This window comes from Mus musculus, chromosome 5 (genome assembly GCF_000001635.26).
Source record: "Mus musculus strain C57BL/6J chromosome 5, GRCm38.p6 C57BL/6J".
Lineage (NCBI taxonomy): Eukaryota > Metazoa > Chordata > Mammalia > Rodentia > Muridae > Mus > Mus musculus.
In genome coordinates this window covers 35,370,037-35,388,591 of record NC_000071.6, presented here as the reverse complement: position 1 = coordinate 35,388,591, position 18,555 = coordinate 35,370,037, and the positions used below count along the sequence as shown (strand labels likewise).

The following is an 18,555-nucleotide window of genomic DNA, read 5'->3' as shown; positions in this document are numbered from 1 at the left end:
AGGCGGGGCCTCGGCTGGGAGGTCGACCATTGGCTACAGGGTCGCTGTGAAGCCCAGACTGGCCAATCGCATCCGAGGAGAGCCTTGCTCACCCTCCGGGAGCGTGTCGGAACCCGCAGAACGCTCGGTTTGTGCGTGAGTCCCTGTGACTGTGTATTTGCGCGCGGGTAAGGACTATTGCCGACTGGGCCGCAGTCTTTTTCTTTTTTTTTAAGACCTCGCGTGTAATTTAAAACGGGGATTCTGCCAAAACAAGTTTGCAGAGACGCAGCATGTTTTAACTCTTACGCGTAACGAAATATGCTCTTGGTGCCATCGCGCTGCGATGGAATGCTCTCATATCCCGGGCTCAGTTTCGGTGTGTAAAGAGAGTCAAGCCCGAAGGTGCCCCATGGTGTCACGCTGGGTAGGAACAGATTACATTTGCTCTGGCACCTCCATTGCCCGGCCTTCTCACTCTCTTTCAGGCTGGTAAGAGCTTCGTGCCTAGCCACTGTGCGGGACTGCAGGTCTTGAGGAACAATTCCTCTTTCTGCCTCTCTTGCCCTGCACAAAGTGAATTTTCTTCCCCCGCTTCAGGAGCAAGGCCGCAGAGGGTAACCCAGACTTCGCTGAGACCAACGGAGCTGTGATCCACTTCCAACAGGAATAGGGGGACAGCCTAGTCACTGAGCGGAACGCTTCACTGGATGCGGGTTATCACGGAAGGCCCATCTAGCTGCTCAGTGCGGGTCACAGACAGTGCGTAAAGAAGTGTGTCCCACTGTCCAGGAGAAGGCAACTGCAGGCCCGGAGCCCACTTTGTTTAATCTCCCCAACAAGAGAAATAGAGGGAAATAGAGTCACCCTATACTTCAAAGGGAAAAACTAATGTGAAAAGAGAGCGCTTCCCCTCCCTCCCACTATAAGTGGCTCTTGAGGATATAGAAGGATGGATGAGCCGCCAGGCTAAGGAACCTTTGGGGTCTGCACCCTGGCTAGAAACCTGGATGGGAAGTGGGTTTTGTGCACGATAGGACTTGATTTTGGAGCCATATTGGGCAAGGCAAGAGGAATCGCTGGCAAGCAGCCACATTTCATAGGTGAGGGCTCTGAGTCAAAGTTGGGTGTCTCCAACTTTGACTCAGAGTGTCCCAAGTGCTGTTACTTCCTGGGTGTCCCAGCTCAGACATACTCAGGGACCTGGGTAGAGGTGGGGGCGGGGAGGGAGAAATTAGCAATGATATTTGTTTGTAGGAATCAGGCACAACCCCTGGGCCGGCCAATTCAGGTTGGTTTTGTTGTTGGTGGTGGTTTGTTTTTGTTTTGATATGGTTTTTCGTTTTTCCGAGTTAGGGTATCTATGTTAGCCCAGAGATCCTTTTGCCCCTGCCTCCTGAGTGCTGGGATTAAAGGCATGAGGCATCACTGCAGGGCTCGGGGTTGTTTTTTGAAGTGATGAAGAAACAGACCAGAAAGGAGCCCTACTAAAAATGGTGATGGAGAGAACCGTCCAACTTCTGCAAGTTCCAGGCTCCCCTTGTGAACAGTACCTTCCTGCTTGTAAAATGGAGCCTGTTGGGTGGGTGCTGTGGCTTCCATTTTATTTCTCTGCTCTCTGGATGGGGGAGCCAGGCTGGGCTTCTTAGGCACCAGGGTTGTAATTCCCTCTGCCCTAGGGCCCTGGCCCTTGGTCCTGGCCCCTTGTGGTTACACCGGTTACACCTTACACCGTGGATAAGTGCTGCTCCCATACTCCATTGGGCAGAGAGAGACCTGCCTGGTCTTACCCAGCACTCCCTCTGGAGCCGTGCATCAGAGTGGCGCCTCAGTACTAGACCAGCAAGGGATGGTGGTCAGAAATGGGGAAAGGGCATCCACATCTCCTGGTACTGGCTTGGGAGCACTAGAAAGAGGGTGACAGCCACACTACTTGGCCTCTGGATCCTACGGACTACAAGTGGTGGTACCACTCAGGAGCAGGGTGTGTATGTGTCAGGAACTCCCAAGTTAGCCCTGTGGGTGCTCACCCAGGTCCTGGGGGCCCCAAGCTCAGCCTACACGGAGGAGAGCAGAGAGGTACTGCTTGAATCCTTCCTTGCTGCCAGAGTTTTAGCACTGATGCTGCCCAGCGTATAGGCTGGTTTGTCCCAATTCAAGGCCAATTTGGCTGAGGAAGTAAGGCTGCCAAGCACTAACCCAAGCAGCAACTTCTGGTGCTGCCTTGCCAGAGCCCTCTATATTCCTCCACAGAGTTCTGGGGCTGGAGGACTGTCCCCTTCCAAGCCATGCCCATCCATGTTCACACACAGTAGCTGTGCAGGCTGTGGCATCTCTCCCCACTTTATCCTGCTGCCTTGTTTCTGTCTCACCTATCCTGTGTACTGAGATCTGTCAGGAAACCTGCCAGGCCTTAGCAGAGTCTGCCTGGTCCAGAGGCTGTACTTCACAAATGTCCCCTAAATCTGCGCGATTGGATCTAGGGCGGCAAGAGGATCCGAGTGGCCAGCTGCAGGACCACTTCAGACCTTTTCACCAACAAGCCTTTCATTTGGAAAAACTTGACAAAATGCCTATTTTACATGTTTTTTTTAAATTACTATATTTTGCCTCCTTCATCCCTCGCCTGACCCTGTTTCTTCTCACACCACCCCCTATATGACCCAAGTGTCTGCCTACTCTTGGGTTTTGATTGACAAAACACTCCATGTGCACTTCCCCAACTTATTTTCAAAGGCAATTACTGCTACGGGTGTGAGGGGATTGGACCCAGGATCCCCTCAGATGTCAAAACCTGCAGGTGTCCAGTTAGCTCAGGCTAGCCTTGTGTTCTAGACAGTGCTCCCATCCCCACCTTCTCAGTGCCTGCACTTGAAGCTTTCACTACCACATCCAGTTGCTGCTTAAAGAAAAAACATAGTAGCATTTGACTGCGTGCTTCAAATGACTCTAGACTGCTGATAGACCTACTAAGATGTGGCTGCTGTGAGGTGGCTGTTTTGCAGCATTTAGGGAGTCATGGCCAACGGATCTGTGCCCGACATGGGATAGATGCAAGTTTTCCTTTGAACTTGCCTCTTTCTGATGATAAGAATAAAATCCATTTAAAAATAGCTTTGGCTGTTGGTTGGTTGAATCTGAGGATGGGGCATCTGTATGTAAAGAGAGCCGACTATCACATGTCCTCATACCCAGGCTGGTAAACGCAAACACTGTGGTGTTTCACTTTGTTTGCCTGGCACACCTCTACCACCAACCCACAAACACAGCCTCTTTTTTTTTATATCTTTATGAGGTGGGGGGTGGTACTAGAGTACTAGGGTGCTAGGGAGTAACAAGCTATACCTAAGGAGCTGTATCTTGTCCTGCTATGTCATCTGTATCCACTATGTACTAACTTGACATTCCCATACCCAAAGTTCTGTTACTGTGACCACGTGGCATGTTTCCCAAGCCCTGAGCTAAATAGCAGACAGTTCTCCAGAGCACTCAGGACTCCATGGCTCACGAGTGGTGTGTCTTCAATTCATGAGGTGTGGGTGTGAGAGGGACAGGCAGCCCGCATCCAGGCAGGCTCATTTTCTCTCAATGGAGGGATCCCTGCAGAGGACCTCAGGATGTCAGGCAGAATCTTGCCTGGGAACCACATCCATTGCTCTGCGGGAGGGGGAACAGGGACAGGTTCCAAGAGAATTCAGTGGGAGGGAATCCACCCTACCCTTCTGCAGAGGCAGCTGGAGAGAGGCCCTTTTGATGCACAGTAAGGAAAAGACCCCTCCCTTCCCTGCAGTGGTTGTGCTTCCTGGGGGACTTGGGGTGCCTCCCATTCTCCAGTTATAGATTCAGGGACAAGCAGGCAACGCTAGCACTTCCAAGTCACTGCAGGCAGCTGTGTTCTTTCCTCACCTCCTCCCAGCTCAGGCTCCATCTCCCCCTATCTGGCTGGCTGAGGCAAGAGTTCCCTGATCCCAGTGAAAGTGAAGACCCAGGGCTGAGTGAGTTAGGGAGCTAGAGTCAGGTCCTGGAAAGACAGCTGCCAAGAAAGAGAGAGTCCAGCAGGTCCTCTGAAGGACTCTTAATTTGAAAAGCAGTGGGGAGCCACTAAAGGTTATTAAACTAGAAACTGTTAAAACTAGGAGAATGGTGGGCTAGGCTGACACACACCTTTGATACCAGCACTTGGGAGACAAAGGCAGGTGGATCTCTGAGCTGGAGGCCAGCCTGGTCTACAGAGCAAGATGCAGGATAGCCAGGGCTACACAGAAAAACCCTGTCTGGAAAAAAACTAACCAACCCACCAACCAAACAACCTGGAAGAGTAATCTGAAGCCCTCAGCACCAAAGGAGGTGCTGCCCACTGTCCCTAGGACTCACAGGGAAGAACTGTGGCCCTTCCTGGGCTGTGGACAGGACAGTGGCCCTCCCTGAGCTGTGGACAGGACTGTGGCCCTTCCTGGGCTGTGGGAAGGACTATGGTCCTTTCTGGACTGCCAGCACTTGGCAGGACTAGCTAGCTTTGGCTGTAGTTATACCTGCAACAGTAGTCTAGCTGTGTCTTCTCTCCTCTACCCTCTTGGCTCATGGTGGTCAGTAGTCCGTCTCCAGGATCTTATTAACAGCCACACAATTTCTTCCACATCACAGCCAGCAGGAAACTTTCTCACCCTCAGAGTTGGCAGATTTGAACCAGGCCCCCCACCCCCCACTCCGTGCTGTGCTCTGTCTCTTCACCGGTCACCTCAGCATCTTCAGCTGCAAAAGGGACATAAGACACCCACCATCCACTGAGTCAGATTGTGGGTAGTCCACAGTGTGGACAAACCTTTGTTGTATATTTAAAAACCTTCTCTTTTTTAAAAGATGCAAAGAGGGAAAGGGTTTGTTTGTTTGTTGTTATTGAGACTGAGTCTCACATAATTTAGGCTGGCCCCAAACTCACTATGTAGCTGAGGATGACCTTGAACTGATGGACATCCCTACCTCTGCGCTGGGATTACAGTCAGTCCCACTATGGTGCTAGGAATCAAACTTGCTCCTGGTAAGATAGGCAGGTCCTCTACCAATGGAGCCCTTGGCTACATTTAAGTCTGGTTATTTCTGACCCTGTGAAAGTCTCCCTTTAAAACTGGAAATAGGAAGGGGGGTTCTCTGCACTTAGGAACTAGGAGGCTGGAAGGGAAAGAAAGGGGAGGGAATGAGAAGGAGGGGAGGAGGGAGAGGGGGAAGGGGTAAAAGAGCTGCAGAGGAGGTAGAGTGGGAGCTAGGGTCTGGAAGCTGAGATGGGCCAGGACTAAGAGCTGGGGAACCAGGTGGGGAGGGAACTTGGAAAAACACAGCCCTGAGGTCCTCACCTGCTCAGCAGCACCAACAGTTGGGTGGGTTTTGTCCTCTACAGGACTCTAAGGCTCTAAAGCTGAGTTATAGCTGTGGCAGCCTGTCAGCTCCGTGGCTCTGTTCCTCTTCTTTGACCCCTCCATGTTTCTCTATGCACACGTGTAGCTTGAACCCCTCCCAAGACTGCAGAAAAGCCATTCTCCTCTGCCCAGTCTCCAGATACAAGGAGTTGCCCTACTGATGTAGGGAAGAAAGCACAGAGGACAGCACCTGCCCTCTGAATGGGGACTCTGGAGAGGACAAAGCCATGGCCAAGACTCGTCTTAGTCCAGGAAGCTTCAGAGCTTTGGGCCAGAGGAGTAGATAGACCCTGATGGTCTCACCTTGTGCTCTCCCTATGTAGGCTTGTGACTGTCCCTTGGGGCAGGAGAACATCTGAATATTTCAAACCTACAGAAGCGGACTGAATACCATCTTCCTCAGCATGGGCTCTCCTGGCTATTCCACTGGCCATCCATTTCACCCTCCAGCCAACTGCTCCTCTTGTGACACCCACCCCACCAGTAGCAGGTCCCATCATGGCAATCTGCTGTTAGAGTCTGGAGGTGGGGATTGCTTTGGTGGTTTTCCTGGAGACAGGATTCTATATTATGGAGAGCTAGAAATGCATAAATTTGGGTTCCAGCTCTGCCCGCTGATCAGCAGAGACCCCAAACATGTCATCTACTCTCTGCAGGTGGTCATTAGGCTCTCAGTGCTTGTGGCTGAGGTGGCTTCAGGAGAGTGGGGGGCAGGGAGCGAAAAGAAAAAGGGGGGCAAGAAGAAATCATCTGAGATGGATGACGGACAGCCAGATGGACGGATGCTTAGCAGGGGGCTGCCTTTCTCCTGGAACCCGCCTGGCGCTGCCTGCCCAGTCCAGCTCTTCGGATCCCCATCTTCCCCCAGCTGTGGTCACTTTAACACTGGCGGGATGTCTGGTTTTAATGTGAGGAGCATCTCGAAATAGGAGCAGGTTTGGTTTCCACAATGGAGCACAGACTTCTGCTGGAGTTATCCAGATCCCAGGGGATCATTAGACAGCTCTGGCTGCCCGTAACCCTGATTAGAAGTGACTTGAGGTTGGGGAAGCCGGTTGGAACAAAAGGCTGGATGGTCATGATGCATGAAAACTTCTCCTAAGGACTCAGAAAGACAGAGTCTTCTGGAAAGCAAAGCCGGCGACTGAGCAGCAAGGGATCCTAAAGGTGTTAAGGACTCCACCCTCCACCTAGGAGAGGATGCCTGTGGCATTTGAGCAAGGTAAGCTTGGCAAGGAGGTATACCATCTTGGGACAACCTGAAGACTTAGTTATCATCGCTCTTGATGGCCAGGGTGGTGAGGGATTGGCCTGGAACAAGCTCCTCCCCTCAGTCTCTAAGAGTTCAACAGCCTCTGCTGAATACTCAGATCCCACAAAGCCATAGGAGTGATTGGATGATGGCTCAGTCATGTACTGTCTGTTCATGTGTCATGCATTCATCCATGCATGTATCCATGCATCAACCATCCATGCATCCATTCACCCACCCACCCATCCATTCACCCACCCATCCATCTATGCACCCATCCATTCATCCATTCATTCATCCATCCACCCATCCATCCATCCATCCATCCATCCATCCATCCATCCACCCATCCATCCATCCATCCATTCACCCACCCATCCACCCATCCATCCTACTCTCAGGCATGGGGTCAGCACCTCATAAAGTTTCTTGAATGAGTGGGTTCACATCCACCAAGTGAGGTCACTGACAGGTACCATCTTAGAGTCAGAGAGCCGCCATCCTCAGCCTCTGAACCTGCTGGCGCCTCAATTTTCTCTCAGCTCCAGGACTGCAGGGCTGCAGAAGTAAACCTCGGTTCCTTAGGAAGCATCCAGCCTGAAGCGCTTTTCTTTCAAAATGAAGCCACTGAGGGAGGATGGAGATGGTGGTGCGTTCACTACTCTTTTAGTGCGCTGTGACAAAATACCCAAGGGGAGCAAGGGAAGGGAGACACCGTTTATTCTGGCTCTGGGCTTTACAGGTTTCAGCTCGTTGATCGACTGTCCTCACTGGTTTAAGAGAGACTGTTCCAGAAGGATGTGGTGGAGCAGGAGCTCACCTCAGGGCAACCAATCAGGAAACAAAGACAGAAACAGAAAACAGCTGAGGCAAGGCAGCCCCTAGTTACTCCTTCCTCCAAGTAGGCTCCCCTGCTAAGTCCCCCCCAATAGCATTCACAACAAATGCAAAGTTCAGAGGCCCCCACAATCCAGTCATCTTACAATGTCTGAGATCCAGGAACCCCAGATAATCCAAAATATCTGAATCTACCAGCTGAGGGCCAAGCCCTTAACACAAGAGTCAAATAAAACCATAGCGTCGCCCCTGGAGCTGAGGTGAGTGCGATTGCATCTTCCCTCTTTTGGAAGCTGATTAGAGCCCCTTGAGAAGGATTTCAGGACCTGGCAGAGTCAGGAAGTGTAGGATTCCCTTAGTGGGGAGGGAGTGCCGCCACTAATTCTGGGGCCAGCCTTTCTGAACAGCCCACACCTGAGGAGCAATGGGCTGTGGGGAGTTGTGCTCCCAGAATTCACAGCAACCTTGGTGATGTGCTCCTGAAAGAAGACCACCACTGCACAGAGTCACGCCTCTCCTTCCACAAAGGGCCCAGACCTGCACTGACTATTGAACCTCCCTCCCACCAGGGCAGAGTTCTTCAGGGAAAAAGCGTGACAAAATGGTGGGTCTCTACCCAGGGTGGGTCATTGTGTTTACTATGCATGGTGACTGATAAGAGTCTTATTTTTCGTCCCAACTTATTCCCAGCATCTCACAAAGCTTAAGTAGGATGGATGGAGGAAGGGATGGTCTCTCTTGCTTGCCAATGAAGGGAAATAACATGGGGGACAGTTTGTGAGATGGAACCTTGCTCTCAGCACTGAGATAGAGATGGGAAAGATAGCAGCGTTAATAACTCTTGAATAAACGTGTCCACAAAGAGCCTCCAAATCACCCAGCATTGCCCTCTTAGGACCAGGGGAGGACACACTAAATTCAGAAACAGCTTCTTGGATCAGAACCTTCCAGACACAAACCACTGGATAGATGTCTATTCGTGAGTCAGCTTTCTCTGAACTCCCTGCTCCCAATACATACATACTTCTACATGATAGAGATTTTTCTGATTTTTTTTTCCTGGAAACTTTGAGAAGCCAAAGCAGGAACCAGAGCCCACGGGTGCCACCTGCAGGAGGCTTGTGGAATTGACCCGATAACTGCTTAGAACTGTGGAAATAAACATTTCCTTGCATCCCGCCTTCCTTCCCAGAATGGCACCATACACAAGACATCTTCAAGAGTCTCTAAGGTTAATTTGGAATCTTCCTTGGTGTGGAGCCAAAGTGGGAAATTCAGAAACTTCCCATCCCCACAGTGCTTATTGGACTAGGGATTTTACAGCACAGCCTGAGGTGCTGGAAAGTGGAACCTAAGGCGTGCATCAGCAGACTAGGTGGACAGAAGGACTGAGCAGCCCAGAGACTGAAAGCCCCAACTGGACCTCCCACCACACACCAGGCAGAGCCTTCATCTTCCTCCTAAATCCAGGCCACGTCACTTCTGCTGTGTTGCTTGCCATTAGCAGCTGCTGCTCTGGACTTGCCAAGACCCCAGGAGTCTGCGTGTTAGGCTAACCACACATCATGTCTAAATACAGAGAAATGGTTGCCTTTTGTAGAAGTGTGAGGAGTGGAAAGACCCACATCCCCCATGTCTCCTTGCAGCTAACAAATGCATGACAGTCCTGTTCAGTAAGAAGATGGGGCGTCCCAGTCTCTTGCGAACTAACTTGTCCCTTTAAAATCCAGCAAGAAGTTCTTATCACCACTTAGGCTTGTTTTTAAGTACAGCAGCCAGAGGGCTGCTTTGGGGAAGTTTGACTCACCTACTTTCTTGGTCTGCAATTAGGAAAAGATGCCAGCAGGGGGCAGTCTCCATCCCCTAGCTCTGTGGTCCTCAACCTTCCTAATGCTGTGACCCTTTAATAGAGTTCCTTATGCTGTAGTGATCCCCAACCATAAAATTATTTCATTGCTACCTTTTGTTTTTAGAGACTGGGTTTCTCTATGTAATAGACCCATCTGTCCTGGAACTTGCTTTTTAGACTAGGTTGGCCTCCAACTCACCTGTATCTGCCTCCTGAATGCTGGGATTAAACACGCGCACCATCACAGCTAGGCCAGTCTAGTGTTCTTAAAACAGGCAACCAACATCAAAACTGGAGGACCGACTGGTCTTGCCAGGAGCAGCTTGCTGAATCTCATTGTGGGGACCTCACACTGAGCACAGTGACAGCTGACCAGGCATGGTTGATGGCTGTTTGGACACCCAGACTTTGCCCTCCATGGTCCCGGTGCAGAAAGGGCATGCTGGGTCACCAGGGAGGTGGTCGGTAGCACCCTTGGAGGGACACAGGGACAGACAGGAAGAACCAGTCCTAAACTAAAATGGTTCACACAGAGGTCTTAATGTCAGGTGCCTTGGCTGGATTAAACTTTGGATATAAGTCCAGGTTGGGGGATTCGATCAGGATCCCAAGCCTTGGGCATATTTTTGGTCAAGACTGAGTGACTGGGCAGGGGAGATGTATGTGTCGATATGGGGTAGAGAGGGCTCATTGTGCCTCCTTTCGGATGGGAGGGAAGATGCCCCTTCAGGAAGTCTTTGGGGATGGCTCTGTTCACTGTCACATCTCAGTAAAGGGAGGGCATATGAACTCTCCCCCTCCTGTCTCCCTCCCCCTTCCCCTCTCCCCCTTCCCCTCTCCCCCTCCCCATCCACCTCCTCCTTCCCCTCCCCCTCTCCCCCTTGCCTAAGCTCTGACCTCTGTCCAAACTACACTTTTCTTAACAAACACCAACAAAGCCAGCAGCCAGGTCCTGACAAGGTCCCAGATGGTCCATGTTCACAGGCACACTTCTGCTCTGGTGGCTCAGGTCCCTGTAAACCAGAGGCTACACCATGGTGGACTCGGTGGAGATGTTTCTTAATGAGAGCCCCATCCCCTCTCTCTCAGTCCTAGAGGGGGCCAGCAAAAGAAGCTGGAGCCTCCTGTACAGGAGGAGTGCTGCCCCTGCACTGCCAGGGAACTAAGGTACCAGGCTGATCTTGTGATGCAAATAAAGCAGGTTCCCCAGCTCCATTGATGCCTGAAAAGGAGAGAATCATTGTCAGGTTCAACTAAAGAAAAAGAGGTGAGCTCAGGCAGGCAGGTGGAGGAGGAAGGATAATGGATGGACCCCTCTCAAGAACACCCAGCATTCTGCCCAGAACCATGCACTTCCTGCAAACTCCAGATATGCAGTGTTACTTGGCCCAGGCAATTGGGACCCTGGAGCTGCTTCACATTAGAACTGCTTTTCAAAGCATCCAGCCTGGCTGTGGGATGTGTGCATGTGTGGTGTGGGGAGAAGGTGTACCTATTTCTCCACACATGCACACATGCACAACAGACAACAGACACAAAGCTGTTAACAGAGCCTCTGTCTTTCTCCAGAGGCTGCAAGCGGGCATACCCAGGGTCCCTGTGTGGAGAGAGCTCTATTAACACCCTTTTTACTAAGGCAGAAACTGAGGGGCTCCTGGCGTTCAGGAAGCTCAAAGTTGCGCAGCACACAGAACTCTGGTGCTGAGAAGTGGGGCAGGGCAGAACACTTCATAGCAACTTTTCTACTAGGACAGTAAACACTCCCTGGAAGCTTCTGCAGGGGCCAAATCCGATGGCGGGGAGCTTCTGGGCCAGCAGAAGCTAAAGGGGGGGCAAGGAGGTGCGGCCTCAGACAGCCCTGGCTCCAGAGTGGGGTGGGGGCCTCCAATTTGAAAACCAGACCTATCAGGTTTTCAGACATCTAAGTTTCTCTTGCAGGTTTCTCTGAGGTTTTGGTGGGTGGAGGACACCTAAGTTGCTTCTCAACTCATCCCAGTTGGCCTGCCCTTGTGCCTTCCCCTCCCATCCCAGAACAAGGGAGCCCGCCAAGGGAGACTTGGGAAGTGCCTCTTTCTCTTCCCTGCATTGCCGCTTGGCTCCTGGGCCCTTAGCAGTTGGGTCCCACCCACCTTTGGAAGTCCTAGAGTCCTGTTGGCAAATCCCTGAAGATCTACCGCAAGTCACTTGGCCGGGACAGAAATTAGTTTGTTGATTAGAAACTTCTCACCTTGCCCTGCAGGACAGTCTCCAGAGAGCAGACTGTACCCCTACCGCGTGGGTCATTAATTGGCAGGTGCTTCCAAAGAAGCCATCCTTGGCTGTGGGGTACCAGCCCAGTCATCTACTCCGGATTCTTTCTACAGCTGGTCCAGGTACTGCCTACGCTGGGCCTCAAGAATCCAGACAAACTCGGCTAGAGATTCTGTTTGAGCTGATTAACTCCTAAAAGCCCCTTCCCCACATCCCAGTGGGTGGCACTGATGGCCCAGATCAAGAGTCCAGGTAGCAGGATGGCTCCCTCCCACAACCTGCAGAGGGTGCCCAGCCCTCCAGCCTGGGGCCTAGAACAAGCATACAGGCAAGGTGTATGTTTGGTGGTTGTGTGGGGTGGGGTGGACCACATAGAGGAGCCTCTTCCCCGGGGGGTGGGGTGGGGCGGGGAACCTGGGCTAACCTTTCACTTCCTCAAGTCAGCACTTGCTGTGAAATCCTGTGTTCCCATTCTTGGTAATAAGCCCTTTTCAGAGCTGGAGAAATAGGTATACCTTCTCCCCACACCACACATGCACACATGCACACAGACACATGCACACATGCACACATACACCGGCACACACACATACTGACAGAGAGAGAGGGGGGGAGGGAGAGGGAGAGGGAGAGGGAGAGGGAGAGGGAGAGGGAGAGGGAGAGGGAGAGGGAGAGGGAGAGGGAGAGGGAGAGGGAGAGGGAGAGGGAGAGGGAGAGGGAGAGGGAGAGGGAGAGGAGAGGGAGAGAGTCCCCACCCCATACCTGGCTAGATTGCAGCTGTATTACAGCTTGGGTTGTGCAGCTGCTGAAAGGGCCTCTGGGTCTGTGATGGTTCTAGAAGACACACTGGCAGGTCTTTGATGACAGTTGTCCACTTTAACATGGGGTTAGTTCTAGAAACTACTTAGCCCAGGCTCCTGGCCTGGCCTGGCCTGGCTCCTTGGGCTCCCTGCTAGTTATGCTGTGACCCAGGGCCACATCAGTTCTGTCTGTAGAGTGTGAGACAGGAGTCTTGACCTGGATCCTGGAGCAGCTGGGGCCACATGATTCTCTACCCCACAAACCATGGGTCTGCTTCAAGGGATGGAGGATCCTGGCGACCTGTGTCTGTGTGTCTCTTCCCACTCTGCAGCTGTGTCTGTGTGTCTCTTCCCACTCTGCAGCGGGAGGTGCAAACTATGGGGATTTTCTGTAGTTCTCCCAATATCTGGTGTGGTAGCAGACAAGCCTCCCTTGGTTGAAGAGGAGACAGAGAGGTTAGGAAATCCATTTAAGGCAAGGCAGCCACAAGAAGAGGTGACATTTGAATTTCAGGTCATTGAGCACCCTGGATCACCCTACCCAGCACTCACAAACGTGTGTGTGTGTGTGTGTGTGTGTGTGCTCACAGGCTTACTACCAGTGATTAAATCATGGAGGGTTTTAGAGAAATGCCCGCCTCTGAAGATGAGAACACAAATCCATTTTCTTCATACTTTGATTGATTTCTCTTCAAGAGCTCTTGCATTATGGAAGGCTTGGCTCTGGAGGTCAGCTGGTTTAAATAGAAATAAGTCCGGGAAAAACACGTCAACACCACCCCAAGTTCAATGCCCCGGAAAAGCGCATCTCAAGCTGCCAGTCACTTGAGGAACGATGAGGACAGTGTTCTAGCAGCTTGGCAAAGCTGCAGACTATCCCCCAAAGACCATCCCTTGGGCTGTCCCTCTGGACCATCCCCCATAGACCACCCCCCCATAGATCATCCCCCATAGACCATCCCCCATAGACCATCCCCCATAGACCATCCCCTGGGCTGCTCCTCTGGACAATCTCTAATAGACAATTCCCTGAGCTGTTTTCTCTAGATAATATTCCGTGGACTGTCCCCTGGGTCTTAGCTCTGGGAGAGGCTTGTCCCTAGGCGCTGGCTCTTCATCCTGAAGGGAATTTAAGAGTCATAAGGGAGTTCCTAAGGGTATCACTTCCCAGAACTCTGGTTTTTCAGGTGCTCATTTTTGAGGATGGTCCCTCCAGCAGCTGAGACCTTGGATGCTCAGGGGTGGGGTGGGGGTGGGTGGGTAGAATCTAAGACAGCTGTGCTGCCTGTGTCTGAGCAGGCATTCCACTTCCTCCCTTCTATCCCCTTCCTTCCTTCCTTCCTTCCTTGCTTCCTTCCTTCCTTCCTTCCTTCCTTCCTTCTTTCCTTCCTTCTTTCCTTCCTTCTTTCTCTCCCTTTTCCCTTCTCCCTTACTTATCCTTTCCCTCCGAAGTCTTGACTGAGGTTTTTGACTAGTTTCTGGAAATGACAGTGAGCCAGAGGCCAGGTCCTTTCCCTGCTGGCCTCTGGGTGTTAAGTCATTTGCTCACTCAGTTGGTATATGAGGCCAAGTCTCCATGATCACTTGAGAAATAGAGAAGCTGAGTCCCAGAGAGGGGTAGCAACTTGCCTGAGGCTGTCCACCAAACAGGTAGGTCATCAGTCTGTCACTGGCATCTCCCCTGAGGCCTTTCCTTCCCTTCTGTGGTGGTTGGTTTTTGTCAACTTGACACAAACCTAGACATATAGGGGATGAGTGAATCTTTTTTTAAGATTTATTTATATAATAATTTACTTATATAATAAGCACACTGTAGCTGTCTTCAGACACACCAGAAGAGGGCATCAGATCTCATTACAGATGGTTGTGAGCCACCATGTGGGTGCTGGGACTTGAACTCAGGACCTCCGGAAGAGCAGTCAGTGTTCTTAACCTCTGAGCCATCTCTCCAGCCTGGGGTGAGTGAATCTTAACTGGGACAACTCCTCCATAAAACTAGCCTGTAGGCAGGTCCGTGGGATATTGGCTTGATTAATGATTGATGTAGGAGGGTCCAGCTCAGTGCAGGTGGTGCAGCCTTTAGGCAGGTAATCCTGGGTGGTAAAAGAAGTCAGGCTGAGCAAGTCATAGAGGAGCAAGTAGGTACTCGGCACTCCCCCACGGCCTCTGTTTCAGTTCCTGGCTCCAGGTTCCTACCTTGAGTTCTTGCTTCCTTTGATGATGGACTATGACCTAATAGTTGTAATCAGGAGCAAATCCTTTCTTCTCCAAGTTGATTTTGGTCATGGTGTTTACCACAGCAATAGTGACCTCACTAGGATGTTCTCCACACCCCCTACGTTTGCAGGTCCATAGCTGGGCAGAGCTGGTTCATACCCTGCTGCTTTCAAGCCTACAATTTTGTCCTTTGCCAACAAGCCTTCCCCCAAGCTAGGAAGGCCACCCATGGTCAGACAATCTTCCAATCACCTCAGAGAGTTGTCCAGCCTGTGTGGAGAGTCTCTGACTTCCTTGGGACAAATTCCCCTTGGATAACAGGGCCCTCACTCCCACCCACTGCACCCAATGTTGGACTGATGTGACATTGGGCCCCATCTGGAGCATGGACCAGGCAGTCATGCTCTTGTAGACTTCCCCTTGCCTGGAGAGTGTGTGAGCTGGGTGGAATGGAGGAGGGGGAGGGAGAGAGGAGACATGTTTGGTGTGTTGTAGACCCTGGGATAAGGAGAGCAGAAGGACAAACAGGGCTGCCAGGAGCAGAGAACCCTTGAAGAGGGCAGCTGCACAGGCCTGGCTAGCTAGCATCACGAACATCAGCTCCAGTGTGTTAGGCTGTGCTTTCAGTGACATAACCCAGAGGCAGGGCTAGTGGGTAGCACCGTGTGGAAGCTAACTGGACCCCGGCAGCAGGGATTTCAGACCAAGGCTTGAGTCAGGAGAATGGAATCCGGTCTACACTTCCTCCACCCCTCAGTTACTCCATCAGCGCAGGTTGTCAGAGCTCCTTCCTGGACGAGAGTTCTAGACTGGTGTAGTTGGGTAAGGGGATTCTGAATGGTGAGGTCCTGAGCCCCAGTGGAAGAACAGGGTAAGACAGGGTATGACGTCATTACACACAGGGTGCAACAGACCCACACCCAGATCTCATTTACCTGTTTCACAGCCCTAAGGGCAGAGGGCTTGGCAGACAGAACACCCCACTGCAAGCTCCCGGTGTCAGTGAATTACATTTGGCAGGCTTTAAGAAAAAGAATTCTGTCTGTATGCACAGGCACATGTGTGTACCCCTGTGGAAGTCAGAGGGCAACTTTTGGGAGTTGGTTCTCTCCTGCTATATGAGGCCTAGGGATGAAACTCGGGCCATCAGCCTCGGGTTCAGGTGCCTCTACTGGCTGAGCCATCTTGCCAGGCCTCAGACTTTAAAACACATTACTGATTCCTGTCAGCACTGTGGACACTTCTCTCTCTTTGTCTTGTTGATTTCAAAGTTTGGAGCTAAGATGAAAGGATGGACTATCCAGAGACTACCCCACCCGGGGATCCATCCCATAATCAGCCACCAAACCCAGATACTATTGCATATGCCAGAAAGATTTTGCTGAAGGGACCCTGTTATAGCTGTCTCGTGTGAGGTTATGCCAGTGCCTGGCAAATACAGAAGTGGATGCTCACAGTCAGCTATAAGATGGAACTCAGGGCCTCCAATGGAGAAGCTAGAGAAAGCACCCAAGGAGCTGAAGGGGTCTGCAACCCGATATTTGGAACAACAATATGAACTAACCAGTAACCCCAGAGCTCATATCTCTAGCTATATATGTAGCAGAAGATGGCCTAGTCGGCCATCACTGGGAAGAGAGGCCCTTTGGTATTGCAAACTTTATATGCCCCAGTACAGGGGAATGCCAGGGCCAAGAAGCGGGAGTGGGTGGGTAGGGGAGCAGGGTGGAGGGAGTGTATAGGGAACTTTCGGAATAGCATTTGAAATGTATATAAAGAAAATATCTAATAAAAAATAAATTAAAAAAAGAAGAATCCACCATAAAGACACCCTGGCAAGACTGCCGGCATCAGGTGCGCAAGGCTGGTCATCAAAGTTCATCCTGACTGTGCTGGCATTGGGGTTGCTGTCTGTCTTTGACTGGAAAGTCATATGTGGATACTGTAGTGCATCTGACCGTGAGGACCAGGATTGGGAAGTGCCCATCAGTCCATTGCTGGTGATAGTGACCATACAGTTTCATTTCTTTTCCTTTCCTCCCCTTCACTCCCCTCCCCTCCCCTCTCCCTCCCTTCCTTTTCTTTTCCTTTTCCTTTTTTCCAAGACAGAGCCTCATTACATAGCTCTGACTATTCTGGAACTCACTAAGTAGACCTGGCTGGCCTTGAATTCATAGAGATCCATTTGTTTCTGTCTCCTTGGATTAGAGGTGTGTGCCACGCCCCCCCCCCCCCCAGCTTCAGACTTCCTTCTCATTTGTGTAATTAACAAGGATTTCTCGGGAAGGCACTTTGGAGTACCATAAATACCCCATTGGGGTCCCGTGAATACCCCATTAGTCATCATTCTTCTGCTGAGCTGTTTACTGATTTATACAGTGAGTTTCCTGCGCTACTGGGCAGGTTAATCCACGACTGCCATTGTTCCTCCCCTCCATCCTCACATGTGTACCCTCTTCCCTCATGGTTGCCTCTGTGTCCCTGCATCGAGTCCCTCTCATTCCTTGACCACATCCTGACTCTCTGGGTATGTAGCTACAGGCCCCTTGGCTGTTTTCCATGGTGAGTGTTAGGACCAGAAAGTCCTCCGCATAGGGATCCTGGTTCCTTTCAAGGGCGAAGGGTCATCAGAAGTCAAAACCAAGGGAGGGACTGAGCGTGCTGCTTCTGATGCTGCTTTTGTTGCTTTGGGTGTCTGCCTGGCAGAGCTGGGGCCAGCCAGCAGTGTTTACTCTTACAAATGCACACACACACACACACACACACACACACACACACACACCCCTCTCACCAAGGAAGCGAGTCATCTGTGGCCCAGGAGGAGCTCCACTTTATAGCCAGTTAAGGATCACAGCAGCTCTTCTCATTGCTTTGACCAAACCACACAGGAACAATTTGAGGGGAGGCAGTTTTGTTTTGGCTCCTGGCTCCAAAAGGTTCCATCCATGGTTACTTGTCCCTCTGTACTTGGGCTGAAGGTAATGGAGGCAGAAGTATGTGGCAAAGAGGCAGCTCATCTAGTGGAGGGCAGGGAAGAGGGAGAGAAATAGGAAAGAGTCAGGGCAAGGCAACTTCCCAGGACAGTGATCTACTTCCTCCACCAGGCATTACCTCCTAGAACTCCCAGAATCATCAGAATTAGCAGGACAGGCCCAGGACTTACCATTTCCTAAGCAACCTACACTCTGCAGTTGCAACTGTCACCTTGTCCTTGGCTCTAGAGAGCTTCCTTGTGAGGAACACTAAGGCTAGCATATCCTTTTTGGACAAACAGAGAAAGTAAGGTTGTACGAATGAGATTGTTCCCACGGGCTCTTACATTTGATTTCCTGGTCATCAAAGAGTGGCACTGTCTGAGAAGGATTACAATGATTAGGGGGTGTGGCCTTGTGGAGGGATTACGTCACTTAGACTATGCCAGGCCTAGGTGCTCTCTCTTTCTGCTGCCTGCAGATCAGGATATAACTTTTCTGCTCCTTCTCCAGCACCATGTCTGCCTGCATGCTGCCATGCTTACCCACCATGAGGGTAATGGACTGAACCTCTGAAACCATAAGCCAGCCCCAACGAAATGCTTTGTTTTCCAGGAGTGCCTTGGCTATGGTGTCTCTTCACAGCATTGGAACAGTAACTAAAGCAGAGGATTTGATATTGGGCAGGCTGATGTTCTGAAATCCAGAGACCATAGAGGCCTAGGATGCCCTGGCAGGGCTGAGTCCCGCAGCCATTTTGCCCTTCAGGTCTCCACCTCAGCCAACCAGAGGGCAAAGATACTTCTGTAGGAAGCAGGACCCACGGGTAGGGAGGAAGGACACTCTCCACTATCCGCAGTCCTGTAGCACAGGTGGGCCATCTTGCACCCACATGTGTCGGGCTGGCCTGCAGGCACTCCCTGTGTTTGAAGGCCTCCGACTCCAGTGAGGTCGAGGCCTAGGCCGACCTGCTCTGAAGCACCTG

The 18,555-nt window shown here is 51.4% G+C and overlaps 2 long non-coding RNA genes across 2 annotated transcripts; one reads left to right on the top strand and one right to left on the bottom strand.

Annotated features, from left to right (window-relative positions):
- Window positions 1–115: 115 nt before the first annotated feature.
- On the top strand, window positions 116–9,440 carry E130018O15Rik (RIKEN cDNA E130018O15 gene). Its single transcript, NR_152157.1, has 2 exons — window positions 116–167; window positions 5,717–9,440. It is a non-coding gene; the product is annotated as an RIKEN cDNA E130018O15 gene (long non-coding RNA).
- Window positions 9,441–10,281: 841 nt separating this feature from the next.
- Window positions 10,282–13,195, bottom strand: Gm52798. Its single transcript, XR_003955838.1, has 2 exons — window positions 12,344–13,195; window positions 10,282–10,553 (listed from the first exon to the last, which is right to left on the bottom strand). It is a non-coding gene; the product is annotated as a predicted gene, 52798 (long non-coding RNA).
- Between the last annotated feature and the right edge of the window lie 5,360 nt (window positions 13,196–18,555).